Consider the following 11,721-nt stretch of genomic DNA (forward strand, 5'->3'; position numbering starts at 1 on the left):
CTCCAGTGTAGAGGCCGGCTGCCCCCTCGGCGCTGCTCTGGCCGACGGCGACTGGGAGCAGGAATTTTCCTCCGCACGGGCTCTCCCCCGCGAGATCCCCCTGGCAGAGCTCCTCCGTGGCCGGCGGCCATGGTGAGGCTCGGCTCCTCCTCCTTTGTTGCGGCCGTCGACGAGCTGCTCCAGCTCCCCGACGCAGTTCCTCACATGGAAACGGTTCCCGGACCCAAAGGCTGGTGCGCCGTTTCGTTGCTTGAGTGCCGGTGGTCTGTATCTTGGAGAGGAGTGGCTCTCAACGACTCCCTTTAGATTCGCCGCTTTACGTCCCATGGGCTTTTTCGATAAACGTCCCAGCCTCTATTGGTTCATTGTCGCTGTTTGCCCGGCCGGACCTTGTGTGTTGGCCGATTTCGCCGGCGATGAGCCATGGTGCCGTGTCGCGGCGGTCGGGCCGCATGGCGAACGTGTGTACCATGGTGGACAATGCGGCGGCAGCCTGGGCGGCTAAGTTCGCACTACAGCTGGAGATCGCTCCGTTCCAGGTGCGGCCTTTGGTCTGGGCCAGGCCAACCCCGCGCAACTTTCTACGACCGGTGGAGATGAAGCGGGGTTGGGACGACAGGGTTTGCGGCAGCCAATCCATTGAGGAGTGTCCCTGGTGGTGACGTGCGGTCCGGTCTTGGCAAGGCCAACTCCTGGTACTCGTTGGCTGAGTGGCCAGATTGGATTGGGGGATGTGCCTCGCCGTCATGATTCCCGCATCCTCCGGCGTATGCGCGTCTTGGCCTCTTCGAGAAGGTACTGGTCGCCGTGCTAGAGCTCTCCGCACGGCATCACAGGCGAGCTCGCTGTCATGGATGGTCAGGGCCGGCCCATACTTTTTGGGGGCCCTGGTGCAAAATGACAGAAAGAGGCCTTTATTCACACACACAAACTATCAAAGCACGGCGTTTTTATTTGGCTTGGAGCTGCACTTTGGCCTCCATTAATGGTGGCAATCGCGGGAAAGGAACAAGGAACAGTGGCCTAGGCGCCCTTTTAGGAATTTGGGGGAGGAGCAATCGAGGAGATGAGTCATATCCTCAGACTATTGGGAGCTCACAGAGAAGCCGATCGATCGATTGGTGATTGCGTCCCGTACGTGCTGATCTGGGTGGGCAAACTCAGAGAATAAAAAACAGAAATTTCAATTACTAATAGTATACTACTAACTAGACCAGAGCCCCTGGCTCACTGGGCCCAGTGCGGTCGCACTGTTTGCCCGGCCTATGGGCCGGTCCTATGGATGGTCCCATCCGAAGATGTCCAGCGCCGGCCTCCACGTCGACTTGGCTACAGGCAAGGCCTTCGTGCACCACTACAAGCCGGCACCGTCCTGTAGAGGGAGGCAGCGGCGGGCGACCTAAGGAGATCCGGCCTCATCTTCTTTTTTCTAGATGTCATCTCCATCGTCAGACCTCGCCGGTTCCCTCCGCAACACAGGCGACAAGCTCATCGTCATTGACTTCTTTTGTCCACTGTCGTGGTGCCAATCGCACTCTCCACCCTAAGGTATACTGATGCTAATGCAATCATGCTGCTTTCCTTGTACGGAAAACAATAATGGCGGCCATTTAGGCCGTCCTGTTCCTGAAGGCCATCTAGCAATATGAGTGCTGATCCTTAATTTTTCTTTTTTCAGTTGATTGTTCACTGTTGTAATATGACTTGAGGATGGCCGTTGCCACGGAGCAGAGGGAGGTGAGTTTAGCGGGAGCAGTCCCTCCGCAGAAAACAAGTAATTTTGACTATCTAATCTACAATCGATTTCATTCAATAGATATTTGGCTATTTGTGCATGCATCTTTCTTCTTGAAAGAGTCAACTAGAGTGATTATAAAAGAAACGCCTGCAGTATGCTATATGCATTTGCTTTAATATTTTTCAGGAAATCCTGAAACTTGCGATATTAAGAAGGTTAGCTGCGGTAAGGGTGGAGCCGCACTGGGTCTGCATCTCGAAGAATAATTTCCACTCAGTTCATTATCGGCGAGGCCGCCATTCTTCGCCTGGGGTGCCTGCGCATGGCGGGCAGACTGGGTCCGCATCTCGTGGTCATGGGCGCGGCCATTGCGGTTCTGTCTTTGGTTGCTGTCCCTTCTTTGCTCCTTGCTTGGTTGGATCGGCCTGCTGTTGTGGCTTTGTCATTGGAAACTGATGCATAATTCATTCTTCGAAGCTGATGCAAGGGAGGCGGGAGATTTGGTTGGGCAAGTGTCCAGTGGTTTCTGCACCGTCGTCGTTTACTTATTCGAGTTATTGTGCTCCTGGTATGTGGTTTCTTATTTCCCCCTGCTCCTTTTCATGAAGCTTATGTGGTTTCTGCACCATGGCCATACCTTCATTTTGTTTGTTATTTGTATTTTGTTCAGGGCCTTATGTGGATTATGATGATTATTGGCCTGATGATTGGCCTCTTCCGAGTGGTGTTTTTATTGATGATGACGGTTATTTTGATCCATCTACTTCTGTCGGCGATTTGTCTGATTGTCTCGGCTCTCCGTGGTTGGCCATGGTACTTCAGCGGATGGCTTCCGTGCCTTTGCATTTTCCTTAGCTATTGCCCTTGTGGTAATGTAGGAAATTTAAAAAACAGGGTTTAGGTCTTAGTGACAAAAACAAGCGACTAATGTTCAGCATACAATCTAGATAGCCATCCTTGGTCACGGTCATACATGTCTTGCAGTATGGATTCAACCCTTCAAAATAAATGTCATTAGTTGGATGCAGCTTTTTAGGGGCCATTCTTGTGTTCTTGAATCCAACTTTAAGTTTACATCTGTACATGCTCGTGAGGAACATGAACCAACTCGATTTGTTGTTTCTCTACCCAATTAAGCTTTTAATATCCCCCCTCATTTATCTTACATAATAATGATGCTGTTGAATTCGTTGTTTACAATAGTATATGGTTGCTCAACATGTTAAATAAGGCCCACAGTGGCATGATATTCATTTTGGTTACTAAGCTTTGCATTCTTTATTAATAGAATTATGGTAAAAGTCGTTGCTCGCTGTCCATTCACTTTCTATAGTGGAACATTCCTGTGAATATGCACACATTTTTTGTAGATTATTTCTTTCGTTCTATTGAATTGTTATAAGATGCATTTAGGGTACAAGAATAGTTTGCTTCCTTGGTTATTGGGACCAGCTGACACTTTAGTGTTCTTTTGGTTCTGAAATTAGCAGGAACAGACATGTTTGTTGCATTATCTCAGCCTAATGCTATGCTTAATAAGATTGATCCTCTTTGCAAGGTGAACTATTATACCTTATGTGAGAAGATATTCATGTATTGTTCCATAGATAATGCAATTTATATTTATCTCTTTCACTATTCATGCAGACCTCCGGTAACAAAAAAAAGATTCACTTTTTATGGAATGATGGTTATTAAATTTTCTTGGTAACTCATGCAACATTTTCAGCATGCCTCGATGCAATATATAGTCAGGTGCAGTGTGATTGATTTTATTTATGGCTTAGTGATCTTTCCCTGGTCTGGGTTTGTGGATTTTCGTTGCTGCAGAAAAAAATTAAGATGGTTATTAATATCAAGGTGTTTATTTCTGTATTCACACTGTAACTGGTTGGAGAAGAAAATATTTATTGAAGCTGGCCAATGCAATGCTATATTTTCACTACTACAAATGTCAAAATGTATAAGATCCATAATAATGCCAATTTTACTAATGCATTTCTTTTGTGGGATGTTGCTTCTTCACCATCTTGACAACAATTGTTTTCCATTTTACATGCAGGTATGCATAATTCTTCTAGATAGCAATCAGATCTTGCTTAGGTTTAGTGTTCACGTATGGGTTCTGTTTATTGTAATGTGAAATAACTTATGTATGCATATTAAAAAAAATCAGTTTGCTCTTAAATGACAGGGGGGCACATTCTGTACCTAGCAAAATACCTTTTTGACATAGATCTGCAAAGTTTGAAAATGTCCGATAGCAATCGGATTTGGCTAAGCTTTAGTGCTCTCACATGGGTTCCAGTTTTTATAATATGAAATAACTTCTTTGCATGCTGAAACTTTGTTGACTTCCTTTCCAGTATATTGATTAATTTGGTTGCTCTAAAAATCAGCTCATAGGATAGTGCAAGAGGGAACATTCATTTACTCACAAATAGTGGATTATTAATTATCATATTGCCCTGATTACGGTTCTTAATTTGTGTACTTTTTCCTTATTTTCCTAGGCTATGAGCTTTGTTCTTTTTTTTCTGACATCCAATGCTCATGGGGTGAGTTCCTCTTATAAATTTATCGACCTAAGTCTGTTTGTCACTCTGGATGTGGTATAATTTATTTCCAAGGGAAGAGTTTGATCACACATCAATCTTGCATCCACTAGCTAACTATCACTCAGGACTAGAGTAATTCGATACCCTGACATATTATTTTATAAGTGGCTGGTATTCTAATTCAGCATCAGGAGCCATCCACAATAATTGAAATACAGTGTTCTATGATGCCGGTGAGGGTGAGCAAACTGATTTCTAGCATGAAAAGAATGTTGGAATAAAAATTCTTAATGCATGGTGATGCATATAATTACCATTGGTATTGGTGTCCAAATATTGCACCAGAGCCAAGATAATCCTCTTTTTTACATATTTGTTACTGTTTATTAACATGAATACCTTATTTCTCTTATAATTTATCTGATTCTAAATTGTTCTCAGGTTTGTGGTTCGTCGTATAGATACATGAAATCCGCAACAACATTTCAGTATGATAGCACCAAATCTAGCAACTCCCTTAACTATATTGCTAAATACAATTTCGGAACTACGAGCATATTTCCCATGTGTATAATGATATTCCTTGTTCTTGACGCATCTCATTGCTTAGTTGCTACGAACATCGAAGATTGCTGTATTTTTTGTTATCATCTTTGGTTTACATATGTTCTATTATTCAGTTTTTCCATTGGTACGAAACAATGCATTATCTATCAAATTCATAGGTGGTGGACATGTAGTCTATTTCAACTTAACATGTTACTCCCTTTCCATTACTTTGCCATTCTTTTATTTTGTTTTTATTTGGTTCTCTATAAAAGGCGATATCTTGCACACATGGTAACAAATATTTTCCCGTAGGGAAGATCGGTAGTTATGAACCAATGCATATATCTATATTTTCTCTCTCACACACCAAGTTCACTCCTAAAACTTCCAAGTATGGTAGCCAGACCGTTTTGGTTGACCAGGATCATTATGCAAATTATTGACTACGTTCTTCCATATTTTCAAATAGTCTCTAACCTTGCAATGATTATAATTAGCACACAATACTAGAAGTCTCAATAGTAATGTACCTCCGCTAGCAATTTTAATCCATAAGCAAGTTGTACCACAATCTTACACACGTATTCATTCGATCTTACGCATTTTCGATCAGTTAGCCATGGGCACAGGCGCGGCGTGCCGCCACGACAGCCATTGCTAGTATATATTATATATATACCGTATGGTAGTATATGAGACATGGGTGTAGTTACATCCAAGAGTAGAAAGTATATATGCGGGACGACGCGGACTGCCGCTAAATGCAACTCCCCCGTGCACTGACCCACCCGTTTTGTGAATCAGATTCCCTCCCACCTATACTAGATGCAAAACTTAAAATGCCTATATATTTTAAACCGATTCAATTTTTGAACCGTTTGAATGTAGCTTTAAAATGAGCCCAATATCGAATTATTTTTGAAATTTGAATTTTTAACCTTGATGAAACATGATGATAATAAAACTTGGTGAATTTTTTCTTGAAACATTCTGTTTCACACCATTTCGGACAATATTTGAAAATTGTCTTAGAATACAATTTGGAGACACAACATTTTGTATCTAGTTTTATCAAGTTTTATTGGGTAACATCATGTTTCAATGTGTTTTGGAATTCAAAATAAAGATATCATCGAAAAGAAATACACATATTTAAACATGTTGTTCATTGGATATATATTACAACAAATAAGGCTATTTCAAATCCAACAACAGAAATTAAATCCATGTGTAGGGTAGCCTTGCATGCAAAGATTCTGTTCATATCCTAATCTTAGAGCACCTCCAGCCGCGTCCCCAAACCGTCCCACAAACACGTCCAGATCGAGCGTTTGAGGGACGTGTTTCGTTCGTGCCGCGCTCGGGAGACGTCACTCCCCAGCCGCATCCCCAAACGCCGCCCCCAAACTTTAAAATACTATTTTTTAGTTTAGTAGATAGAAGAAATGTGTAGGTAATAACGATGTACTAATATTGCTGCTAATATTCAAAGCGTGCAACATAAAAAAATTACATGGAAAAACTTCAAAAAAATATAAACAAAAAATTAAACTACTTCTTCTTTGATGGCCCCGCCTCGTCGTTCTCACGGTGGCATTTTTTGCTAGTCACCTCTTCCCAAGAGGCGTTGTCGTCCGACGCGTTGGAGGAACTTGTGTCCTCCTCGTAATCGACGGTGCTCGCTGGCTGCGCCTTCGCTTTCACATCCGCCTTCGCCCGGGCCACCGCCGCCTCCTCAGCCTGTTCCTCCTCCTCCTCCTTCCCGGCCACCCATTCCTCGCCGATGTCCAGCGGCGGGGAATCATCGATGCTAGGAGTCGCAACTTTGTCCCACCAGTGGCGCCATCCCGGCGGCTTACCCTTGTTGTCTGTGTCTGATGGCAGCTGAGAGAGGAGAGCTTTCGATGAATGGCGACCAGTTGTAGATCGGAGAAAGCGCACACATAGGGTTCTTATTGAGCGCGGATGAACGGTGGCACACATATCGAAGAGAGCGGCGGTTGAGTTCGCGCTTCATTTCGGCGGTTCGCGCGTCGATCGACGCAGTTGCCCATACGACGGTTCCCTTTCCCGGCAACTGCACCGTCTTTAGGTAGGCGGCGGTTGAGCGTCCGTGAGTCACTGACGCGTCGGTCCCGCCACGCCTCACCTTGCATTTCGCTATGTCCGGCATGCCCGAAGCGTCCCCTATGTAGCGAGGACGAACTCGGTGCGCCAGACACCGTATTGAGCCGCGCCAGACAAAAAGAAGCTTTGGGGCACGCAACTAGGAACGTTTTTTTGTCCGGTGCGTTCTAAATTCCTTTGGGGATGCGGCCGGTGATGCTCTTAGGGCATCTCCAGCGGCGCGACGCATTTTATTATCCGCGTGCGTCCGTTTGCGTCGCGTCGCGGACGCTGAAATGACCGTTTTTGTCCGCGCGTCCGTTTGCGTCTGGGGGTGGTGATACGTCTCCAACGTATCGATAATTTCTTATGTTCCATGCCACATTATTGATGTTATCTACATGTTTTATGCACACTTTATGTCATATTCGTGCATTTTCTGGAACTAACCTATTAACAAGATGCCGAAGTGCCAGTTGCTGTTTTCTGCTGTTTTTGGTTTCAGAAATCCTAGTAACGAAATATTCTCGGAATCGGACGAAATCAACGCCCAAGTTCCTATTTTACCCGGAAGCATCGAGAACACACGAGAACCGCCAGAGAAGGGGGACAGGGCCACCAAACCACACCCCGGCGCGGCCAGGGGGGGCGCGCCACCCTATGGTGTGGGCACCCCTTCGACCCTCTGGCGCCGCCTCTTCGCCTATTTAAAGCCCCTGGATCGAAAACCCTGATACGTTCGACGAAACCCACAGAAACCTTCCAGAGCCGCCGCCATCGTGATGCCAAGATCTGGGGGACAGGAGTCTCTGTTCCGGCACGCTGCCGGAGCGGGGAAGTGCCCCCGGAAGGCTTCTCCATCGACACCGCTGCCATCTCCACCGCCATCTTCATCACCGCTGCTGCTCCCATGAGGAGGGAGTAGTTCTCCATCGAGGCTCGGGGCTGTACCGGTAGCTATGTGGTTCATCTCTCTCCCATGTACCTCAATACAATGATCTCATGAGCTGCTTTACATGATTGAGATTCATATGAGTTTGTATCACAATTTATCTATGTGCTACTCTAGCAAAGTTATTAAAGTAGTTCTATTCCTCCTGCACGTGTGTAAAGGTGACAGTGTGTGCACCGTGTTAGTACTTGGTTTATGCTATGATCATGATCTCTTGTAGATTGCGAAGTTAACTATTGCTATGATAATATTGATGTGATCTATTCCTCCTACATATGCATGAAGGTGACAGTGTGCATGCTATGTTAGTACTTGGTTTAGACTTTTGATCTATCTTACACTATAAGGTTACTTAAATATGAACAAATTGTGGAGCTTGTTAACTCCGGCATTGAGGGTTCGTGTAATCCTACGCAATGCGTTCATCATCCAACAAAAGTGTAGAGTATGCATTTATCTATTCTGTTATGTGATCAATGTTGAGAGTGTCCACTAGTGAAAGTGTAATCCCTAGGCCTTGTTCCTAAATACTGCTGCGTTACTACTGCTGCAATACTACCACCATCAACTACACGCCAGCAAGCTATTTTCTGGCACCGTTGCTACTGCTCATATATATTCATACCACCTGTATTTCACTATCTCTTCGCCGAACTAGTGCACCTATTAGGTGTGTTGGGGACACAAGAGACTTCTTGCTTTGTGATTGCAGGGTTGCATGAGAGGGATATCTTTGACCTCTTCCTCCCTGAGTTCGATAAACCTTGGGTGATCCACTTAAGGGAAAACTTACTGCTGTTCTACAAACCTCTGCTCTTGGAGGCCCAACACTGTCTACAGGAAAGGAGGGGGAACGTAGACATCAAGCTATTTTCTGGCGCCGTTGCCGGGGACAAGAAAGCTACACAACAGGAATTTCCTCCCTCGTCAACCACGCGCCAGTCCTGGACAGCATCAAGTATTTTCTGGCGCCGTTGCCGGGGAGGAAAGGTAAAAGGTACTCACACTCCGGACCTCGGCTACCAAGCTATTTTCCAGCGCTGTAAGTACTCAAAGCTATTTCCTTTAGATCCTGCAATTGCAACTTTTTGTTTCTTGTTTACACTAGTTTGGCATAATGGACAACAATTAGCTTTTTACTCTATTTCCTGATTTAAGACATGGATGGTTTGATCCGAAAATTAAAAAACCCATGGAACATATTAATATGAACACTTTGAAGACCATTGTTGCTAATGCTATGGAAAATTCTAAGCTTGGGGAAGCTGGTTTTGATGAGCATGATCTTTTTAGTCCCCCGGGCATTGAGGAGGAAATTTTCTTTGATGATACTTTGCCTCCTATTTATGATGATTATAATGATATTGGTCTTTTAGTACCGCCTGTTATGGAGGATAAATTTGATTATGATTACAATATGCCTCCTATATTTGATGATGAGAATAATAATGATAGCTACTTTGTTGAATTTGCTCCCACTACAACTAATAAAATTGATTATGCCTATGTGGAGAGTAATAATTTTATGCATGAGACTCATGATAAGAATGCTTTATGTGATAGTTATATTGTTGAGTTTGCTCATGATGCTACTGAAAGTTATTATGAGAGAGGAAAATATGGTTGTAGAAATTTTCATGTTACTAAAACACCTCTCTATGTGCTAAATTTTTTGAAACTACACTTGTTTTATCTTCCTGATCTTGTCACTTTGCTTTTCATGAATTTATTTGTGTACAAGATTCCTTTTCATAGGAAGCATGTTAGGCTTAAATTTGTTTTGAATTTGCCTCTTGATGCTCTCTTTTGCTTCAAATACTATTTCTTGCGAGTGCATCATTAAAACTGCTGAGCCCATCTTAATGGCTATAAAGAAAGAACTTCTTGGGAGATAACCCATGTGTTATTTTGCTACAGTACTTTGTTTTTATTTTGTGTCTTCGAAGTTGTTTACTACTGTAGCAACCTCTCCTTATCTTAGTTTTGTGTTTTGTTGTGCCAAGCAAAGTCTTTGATAGAAAAGTAAGTACTAGATTTGGATTACTGCGCAGTTCCAGATTTCTTTGCTGTCACGAATCTGGGTCTACCTCCCTGTAGGTAGCTCAGAAAATTAAGCCAATTTACGTGCATGATCCTCAGATATGTACGCAACTTTCATTCAATTTGGGAATTTTCATCTGAGCAAGTCTGGTGCCATTTTAAAATTCGTCTTTACGGACTGTTCTGTTTTGACAAATTATGTCTTTTATTTCGCATTGCTTCTTTCGCTGTGTTGGGTGGATTTCTTTGTTCCATTACCTTCCAGTAGCTTTGAGCAATGTCCAGAAGTGTTAAGAATGATTGTGTCACCTCTGAACATGTGAGTTTTTGATTATGCACTAACCCTCTAATGAGTTTGTTTCGAGTTTGGTGTGGAGGAAGTTTTCAAGGGTCAAGAGAGGAGGATGATATACTATGATCAAGAAGAGTGAAGAGTCTAAGCTTGGGGATGCCCCGGTGGTTCACCCCTGCATATATCAAGAAGACTCAAGCGTCTAAGCTTGGGGATGCCCAAGGCATCCCCTTCTTCATCGACAACATTATCAGGTTCCTCCCCTGAAACTATATTTTTATTCAGTCACATCTTATGTACTTTACTTGGAGCGTCTGTTTGTTTTTGTTTTTGTTTGTGTTTGAATAAATTGGATTACATCATGCTTGTGTGGGAGAGAGACACGCTCCGCTGGTTCGTATGAACACATGTGTTCTTAGCTCATAATATTCATGGCGAAGTTTCCTCTTCGTTAAATTATTATATGGTTGGAATTGGAAAATGATACATGTAGTAATTGCTATAAATGTCTTGGGTAATGTGATACTTGGCAATTGTTGTGCTCATGTTTAAGCTCTTGCATCATATACTTTGCACCCATTAATGAAGAAATACATAGAGCATGCTAAAATTTGGTTTGCATATTTGGTTTCTCTAAGGTCTAGATAATTTCTAGTATTGAGTTTGAACAACAAGGAAGACGGTGTAGAGTCTTATAATGTTTACAATATGTCTTTTATGTGAGTTTTGCTGCACCGGTTCATCCTTGTGTTTGTTTCAAATAACCTTGCTAGCCTAAGCCTTGTATTGAGAGGGAATACTTCTCATGCATCCAAATACTTGAGCCAACCACTATGCCATTTGTGTCCACCATATCTACCTACTACATGGTATTTCTCCGCCATTCCAAAGTAAATTGCTTGAGTGCTACCTTTAAACAATTCAAAATTTATCACCTCTGATTTGTGTCAATGTTTTATAGCTCATGAGGAAGTATGTGGTGTTTATCTTTCAATCTTGTTGGGCAACTTTCACCAATGGACTAGTGGCTTCATCCGCTTATCCAATAATTTTGCAAAAAGAGCTGGCAATGGGATTCCCAGTCCCAAATTAATCAACAAAAATAGACACTCCTCCATGGTATGTGATTGTTGGACGGCACCCGAAGGATTCGGTTAGCCATGGCTTGTGTAAGCAAAGGTTGGGAGGAGTGTCATCATAATAAAACTAAAATAAAAAGGCACTCCTTCATGGTATGAGATTGTTGGCAGGCACCCGAGGATTCGGTTAGCCATGGTTTATGAAAGAAAGGTTGGAAGGAGTGCCACCCAAAAATAAAATAAAATGGGAGCCACTCTTTGAAGGTTTGTCTGGCAAGGGGGTTAGAGTACCCGCTACCATTCGTTGACAACAACATACACCTCTCAAAACTTTATTTTTTTATGCTCTCTTTATGTTTTCAAAATCAAAGCTCTAGCACAAATATAGCAATCGATGCTTTCCTCTT

At 43.2% G+C, this 11,721-nt stretch overlaps 1 long non-coding RNA gene across 1 annotated transcript; it reads left to right on the forward strand.

Annotated features, from left to right (window-relative positions):
• The first annotated feature begins 1,284 nt into the window (after nt 1-1,284).
• On the forward strand, nt 1,285-3,410 carry LOC127328269 (uncharacterized). Its single transcript, XR_007868967.2, has 4 exons — nt 1,285-1,548; nt 1,679-1,737; nt 1,925-2,306; nt 2,409-3,410. It is a non-coding gene; the product is annotated as an uncharacterized lncRNA (long non-coding RNA).
• The last annotated feature ends 8,311 nt before the right edge of the window (nt 3,411-11,721 follow it).

Source organism: Lolium perenne, chromosome 1, assembly GCF_019359855.2.
Source record: "Lolium perenne isolate Kyuss_39 chromosome 1, Kyuss_2.0, whole genome shotgun sequence".
In the NCBI taxonomy this organism is placed as follows: domain Eukaryota; kingdom Viridiplantae; phylum Streptophyta; class Magnoliopsida; order Poales; family Poaceae; genus Lolium; species Lolium perenne.